Genomic DNA, 7,641 nt, shown 5'->3' with positions numbered 1-7,641 from the left:
TCACTTCACCGCAAGGTGATGCGACTCCTTTGGTGCCGCTTGGAATCGGGCACACATGAAAACGCTAAGCATTATATCTGGCCTAGATGCACATAAGTAGAGTAAAGAACCAATCATGGAGCGGTATACCTTTTGATCAAACTCTTTACCATTGTCGTCAGGGCCTAGATGACTTTTGGTTGGCATTGGCGTCGTGTATCCTTTGTAGTCTTGCATTCCAAACTTCTTCAGGAAATCTTTGAGGTACTTTCTTGTGATATGAAGATGCCATTTCTCTGCTAATGGATTTGAAGACCGAGGAAAAATTTCAGCTCACCCATCATGGACATCTGATATTGCTCTTGCATCATGTGCCCAAACTCATCATTGTATCTTTTGTCAGTGCAGCCGAAGATAATGTCATCCACATAGATTTGGCACACAATCAGTTCACCATCATATGTCTTCGTGAAGAGTGTAGGATCTAGAGAAGCAGGTTTGAAGCCTTTGCTCTTCAGGAAGTCTTTGAGTTTGTCATACCAAGCGCGAGGAGCTTGTTTGATGCCATACAATGCCTTGTTGAGCTTGTATACCATATCAGGATGTTTTGGATCTTCAAAGCCAGGTGGTTGTGCAACATACACTTCTTCTTCAATCTTGCCATTGAGGAAGGCACTCTTCACATCCATTTGGTATAGAAAAATGTTGTGATGGTTGGCATAGGCTAGCAGTATGCGAATGGCTTCAAGCCTAGCTACGAGAGCGAATGTTTCATCGAAGTCAATCCCTTCTACTTGAGTGTAACCTTGAGCAACTAGACGAGCCTTGTTTCTGACAACTTGACCATGCTCATCTTGTTTGTTGCGATAGATCCATTTGGTGCCTATGATATTGTGCTTGCGAGGATCAGGACGCTTGACCAGTTCCCATACATTGTTCAACTCAAACTGATGAAGCTCTTCTTGCATAACTTGAATCCATTCAGGTTCCATGAAGGCTTTATCAACTTTCTTGGGTTCAGATATAGAGACAAATGCAAAGAGCCCACAGGAATTTGCTAGCCGCGTTGCTCTTGAATGAGTGAGTGGACTAGGTGCATTGATGATATCAATTATCTTCTCAATCTGTACTTCATTTGCAACTTGGGGATGTAGTGGACGAAGATTTTGCCCTTGCAGATCATTGTCTTCAGCTTCAACATTGACTTTAGGCTGAGTATTGTCTTCGGGTTGATTTGGTGCAATGATGATTTCTTCTTCATCCTGAGCTTCTGAAGGTATGATTTCTCCAGTACCCATAATCTTGATAGATTCACTAGGAGGGACTTCATCTAGCACATTTGGCAGGTGCTCTCTCTGCGAGCCGTTAGTCTCATCGAACCGCACATCCATAGTTTCAACCACTTTATAGTGAAAGAGGTTGAAGACTCTGTAGGAGTGCGAATCCTTTATGTATCCAAGCATAAAACCTTCATGTGCTTTCGGTGCAAATTTCGAAGTGTGATGTGGATCCTTGATCCAGCACCTAGCACCAAATACTCTGAAGTAACTGACGTTTGGCTTCTTACCAGTTAGCACTCATATGATGTCTTCTTCAGAAGCTTGTGAAGATAAACATGGTTGATGACATGGCATGCAGTATCAATAGCTTCAGGCCAGAACTTCCTTGGAGTCTTGTACTCATCAAGCATCGTCCGAGCCATCTCAATGAGGGTTCTGTTCTTGCGCTCCATGATGCCATTCTGCTGAGGTGTGTAAGGAGCTGAGAACTCATGAGTGATGCCAGTGTATCAAGATAAGTGTCGAGGCCGGTGTTCTTGAATTATGTGTCATTGTCACTTCTGATGTGCTTGATCTTGATGCCATAGTTCGTCATGGAACGATTGGCGAATTGTCTTAAGACATCCTGCACTTCAGGCTTGTAGAGGATTATATGCACCCATGTATATCTTGAGTAATCATCAACAATGACGAAGCCATAGAGACGGGCAGTGGTAGTAAGAGTAGAGTAGTGAGTAGGGCCGAATAAGTCCATGTGAAGCAGCTCGAAGGGTTGTGATGTCGTCATGATTGTCTTCGAGGGGTGCTTGGTCCTAGTCATCTTCCCAGATTCACAAGCACCACATAGATGATCCTTCGTGAACTTGATGCCCTCTATGCCCAGAACATGCTTTTTCTTCGCGAGAGTGTACAACTTTATCATGCCAGAATGTCTTAGCCTCCGATGCTAGAGCCAGCACTCTGAAGCTTTTGCTAGAAGACATACGGCCAACTGAGGTCATGCTGAGAAGTCTACCATGTATAGATCATCTTTTTGATACCCTTCAAAGACTAGAGACTTGTCAGATTCCATAAGCACAAGGCAACGATATTTTCCAAATATCACAATCATGTTCAAATCACAAAGCATTGAGACAGACATTAAGTTGAAACCAAGGGATTCAACAAGCATCACTTTATCCATGTGCTGATCCTTTGAGATTGCAACTCTACCCAGACCCAATACCTTGCTTTTACCAGTGTCAGCAAATGTGATGTGACTTTTGTCAGACGGACGTAGGGTTGAATCCATCAGAAGACTTCGATCACCAGTCATGTGGTTAGTGTATCCACTATCCATAATCCATTCTGAAGCCTTTGGTGTCATATCCTACAGTACAGTTTGGGGGATAGGCTTCACCAAGGGAATTGTGAAGCAGAAACACTTGACGAACAAGCGGAACATGAAAGTCCAGATCTTGGTTAGGATAAATAGGATGATTGTCAAGGAATCTCGAGACGAAATACATAGTAAGACCATTTGGACATTTTATCTTACGTCCCACAAGATGTTTTAGGTCCCCAGCATAAGCACCAGACACCTTTGATTTCTGGCTGGAGACCTTTCCCTGCAAAAGAGAGTTAAGTTTTCTTAACCACCCACATCTTCAAGGGTGGCTTAGAAGCAATGAGTCTAAGTGCAGCATCTGAGAACTTCGACTTTGGAGCCCTAGCAAATAGCCTTGTAGGAGGTGTATAATACTCATAAGAATAAGCAGAAAAGTTTTTGGTCTTGTGAACATAGAGGTTTGACGAAACACGCTTATATTCAAAAGTCTGAGTATGGTTTCCCTGTAAAACATTGGCGTTAGGGTGACTCTGGTGAGTCCTCTATCTGTATGAAGCCTTTGGACCATATGAAGCCTTTTTCTGGGATTTGTCTTCTTCCCAGGTGGTGTCATGATGACATTCACGGGAAGACTTTCAAGACAACTTTTGGGTACCCAGATCTTCTTAAGAGGTGGTCCGTTCCTGCAGTTAGTACCAATATACCTGGAAAACACTTCACCATTCTGATTCTTGAACAGTTTATAGTTTGCATCAAGGGATTCATCAATGATAATTGGGTTAGCACAAGAGAAGCCAGATAAGGTAGATGGATCCACTAAAGGTCCCTTTGCAGCAACCCATGTGGTTTTGGGGTACTGCTACAACATCCAGTAAGAACCATCAACATTCTTTTTTTTCTCGAACCCAACACCCTCTTTCCTAGGGTTTCGGTTCAGAATCTGCTTTTTGAGGACATCACATAGCCCTTTGAGACTTTTGTACATTCTTGTCTAAAGCAATGTCTCCAACCTAGCATTCTCATCAGCAATAGTAGTGGTATCCTCAGCAGAGGGGTTAGTTACCACATTAGCAATTGAAGATATTACAACAGTAGCAACAGTTGAACTTCAGTGACAAAGACAACATTATCAGGCTCAAGACATTTTAGACATGGTGGTTCAAATCCTTCCTGAGCGGAACTGATCTGTTGAGCGCGGAGTGAGTCGTTCTCCTTTTGAAGATCTTCATGAGTCGATCTCAATTTCTCAAGCTCTTGCTTCCTTTGAAGATAGTCAAAGGAGAGCTTTTCATGAGAAGTTCAGAGTGTTTCATGACGACTTTCAAGTTCCTCGTACTTAACATGAAGATTTTTAATGTCTTCAATTAAGGATCGAGTTCGGGTCATTTCCGCGTCCAACAGGTCATCACTTTTGTCTAGCAACTTTTGAATATGTTCCATAGCATTCTGTTGTTCAGTTGCAATTTTAGCAAGTGTTTTGTAGCTAGGTTTAGATTCACATTCAAAGTCATCTTCACTTGATGTTTGAAAGTAAGCATCGCGTGAGTTTACCTTGGCACCACGTGCCATGAAGCAGTAGGTGGGAGCAGAGTCATCCTCATCCTTGGCATCAGCGTTGGTGATGAGGCCATTATCTTCAGTGTTGAAGATGGACTTGGTGACATACACAGAAGCTAGAGCCAGGCTTGCTACTCCAGAATCAGATTCCTCTTCAGACTCCACCTCTGCCTCCTCAGATGCAGACTCCTCCTCTGAATCCATCTCCTTGCCAACAAACGCATGGGCCTTGCTTGATGAGCTCTTCTTGTATGATGAAGACTTCGACGAAGACTTGGAACAAGACTTTGAGGATTTCTTCTTCTTCTTGTCATCAGAATCATATTCCTTGCTCTTCTTCTTCATCTTCTTTGATTCATTGTCCCACTTTGGACACTTGGAGATGTAGTGACCAGGTTTCTTGCACTTGTGGTAGGTTCTCTTCTTGTGGTCACGAGAGGAAGCTTCATCATTTCTAGAGCTGGATCTTGAAGACTTTCTGAAGTCTTTCTCCTTGGTGAACTTCTATAACTTCTTCACAAGCATAGCAAGCTCCTTTCAATATCTTCAGGATCCCCAAAACTACAATCAGATTCTTCTTCAGATGAGGAAACATCCTTTGCCTTCAAAGCGCGAGTACGGCCATAGTTGGGACCATAGATATCTCTTTTCTTACATAGCTGGAACTCATGTGTGTTGAGCCTCTCAAGTATGTTAGACGGATCGAGAGTCTTGAAGTCAGGGCGCTCTTGAATCATCAGGGCCAGGGTGTCAACTGAGCTGTCAAGTGATCTCAGGGGAGTCTTGACGATTTCATGCTTGGTGATCTCAGTGGCGCCGAGGGCATGAAGCTCATTTGTGATATCAGTGAGGCGATCAAATGTGAGTCGGACATTCTCATTGTCATTTCTCTTGAAGTGGTTGAAGAGATTGCGAAGAACACTGATCCTTGAATCTCTTTGGGTGGAGATGCCTTCATTGACCTTGGAGAGCCAGTGGCAGACTAGCTTCGTAGTTTGATACGTCCATTTTGCATCATGCTTTTATATCATTTATTGCATTATGGGTTGTTATTTCACGTTATGTCACAATACTTATGGCTATTCTCTCTTATTTTACAAGGTTTACATGAAGAGGGAGAATGTCAGCAGCTGGAATTCTGGGCTGGAAAAGGAGAAAATATTGGAGACCTATTCTGCACAACTCCAAAAGTCCTAAAACTCCATGGAATATCTTAAAATAAATAAAGAAAAATCATCGCCAAAGATGAAGGCCAGGGGGCCCACACCCTGCTCACGAGGGTGGGGGCACCCCCCCTGGGGCGCGCCCCCTACCTCATGGGCCCCCTGGTGGCTCTCCGATGTCCATCTTCTCCAATATGAAGTCTTTCGATGGAAAAAAAAGAGGAGGCAACCTTTCGGGACGAGACTCCGCCGCCACAAGGCGGAACCTTGGCGGAACCAATCTAGGGCTCCGGTAGAGCTGTTCTGCCGGGGACACTTCCCTCCGGGAGGGGGAAATCATCACCAACGTCATCACCAACGATCCTCTCATCGGGAGAGGGCAATCTCCATCAACATCTTCACCAGCACCATCTCATCTCCAAACCCTAGTTCATCTCTTGTATCCAATTCTTGTCTCCAAGTCCGGGATTGGTGCTAGTAGGTTGCTAGTAGTGTTGATTACTCCTTGTAGTTGATGCTAGTTGGTTTATTTGGTGGAAGATCATATGTTCAGATCATTTATGCATATTATTACCCCTCTGATTATGAACATGAATATGCTTTGTGAGTAGTTACGTTTGTTCCTGAGGACAAGGGAGAAGTCTTGCTATTAGTAGTCATGTGAATTTGGTATTCGTTCGATATTTTGATGAGATGTATGTTGTCTAGCCTCTAGTGGTGTTATGTGAACGTCGACTACATAACACTTCACCATTATTTGGGCCTAGAGGAAGGCATTGGGAAGTAATAAGTAGATGATGGGTTGCTAGAGTGACAGAAGCTTAAACCCTAGTTTATGCGTTGCTTCGTAAGAGGCTGATTTGGATCCATATGTTTCATGCTATGGTTAGGTTTACCTTAATACTTTTGTTGTAGTTGCGGGTGCTTGCAATAGAGGTTAATCATAAGTGGGATGCTTGTTCAAGTAAGAACAGCACCCAAGCACCGGTCCACCCACATATCAAATTATCAAAGTACCGAACGCGAATCATATGAGCGTGATGAAAACTAGCTTGACGATATTCCCATGTGTCCTCGGGAGCGCTTTTCCTATTATAAGAGTTTGTCCAGGCTTGTCCTTTGCTATAAAAAGGATTGGGACACCTTGCTGCACTTTATTTACTTTTGTTACTTGTTGCTCGTTACGATTTATCTTATCACAAAACTATCTATTACCACTTATTTCAGTACTTGTAGAGAATACCTTGCTGAAAACCGCTTATCGTTTCCTTCTGCTCCTCGTTGGGTTCGACACTCTTACTTATCGAAAGGACTACGATAGATCCCCTATACTTGTGGGTCATCAAGACTCTTTTCTGGCGCCGTTGCCGGGGAGTGTAGCGCCTTTGGTAGGTGGAATTTGGTAAGGAAAAATTTATATAGTGTGCTGAAATTTTCTGTCACTTGTTACTATGGAAAGTAATTCTCTGAGGGGCTTGTTCGGGGTATCTTCACCTTGTCCAGTAGAGCAAAGATTTGCTCCTCAACCTACTAAACCTATTGAAAACGAAACTCCTTTTGAAATTCCTTCGGGTATGATGGAAAAACTGCTAGCTAACACTTTTATAGGAGATGGAACAAACCATCCTGATGAACATCTACTCTATGTGGATGAAGTTTGTGGGCTATTTAAGCTTGCAGGTATACCCGATGATGTTGTTAAGAAGAAGGCCTTCCCTTTATCTTTGAAGGGAGACGCATTGACATGGTATAGGCTATGTGATGATACGAGATCATGGAACTATAAGAGATTGAAACTGGAATTTCATCAAAAGTATTACCCTATGCATCTTGTTCACCGTGATCGCAATTATATATATATATATAATTTTTGGCCTCGCGAAGGAGAAAGCATCGCTCAAGCTTGGGGGAGGCTTAAATCAATGTTATATTCATGCCCCAATCATGAGCTCTCAAGAGAAATAATTGTTCAATGTTTTTATGCTCGGCTTTCTGATGACAATCGCACCATGCTCGATACTTCATGTGCTAGCTCTTTTATGATGAAGACTATTGAATTCAGATGGAATTTATTGGATAGAATTAAACGCAACTCTGAAGATTGGGACCTCAACGAAGGTAAGGAGTCAAGTATGACACCTAAGTTTGATTGTGTTAAATCTTTTATGCACACCGATATTTTCCGTAAGTTTAGCACTAAATATGGACTTAACTCTGAGGTAGTAGCTTCTCTTTGTGAATCTTTTGCTACCCATGTTGATCTCCCCAAGGAGAAGTGGTTTAAATATCATCCTCCCATAGAGGTAAAAGTAGCTGCACCTATTAAAGTTGAAGG

The sequence above is a fragment of the Triticum aestivum genome, chromosome 2B, assembly GCF_018294505.1.
Source record: "Triticum aestivum cultivar Chinese Spring chromosome 2B, IWGSC CS RefSeq v2.1, whole genome shotgun sequence".
Lineage (NCBI taxonomy): Eukaryota > Viridiplantae > Streptophyta > Magnoliopsida > Poales > Poaceae > Triticum > Triticum aestivum.
The sequence above is the reverse complement of the archived record's forward strand: the minus strand, read 5'-3'. Positions refer to the sequence as shown.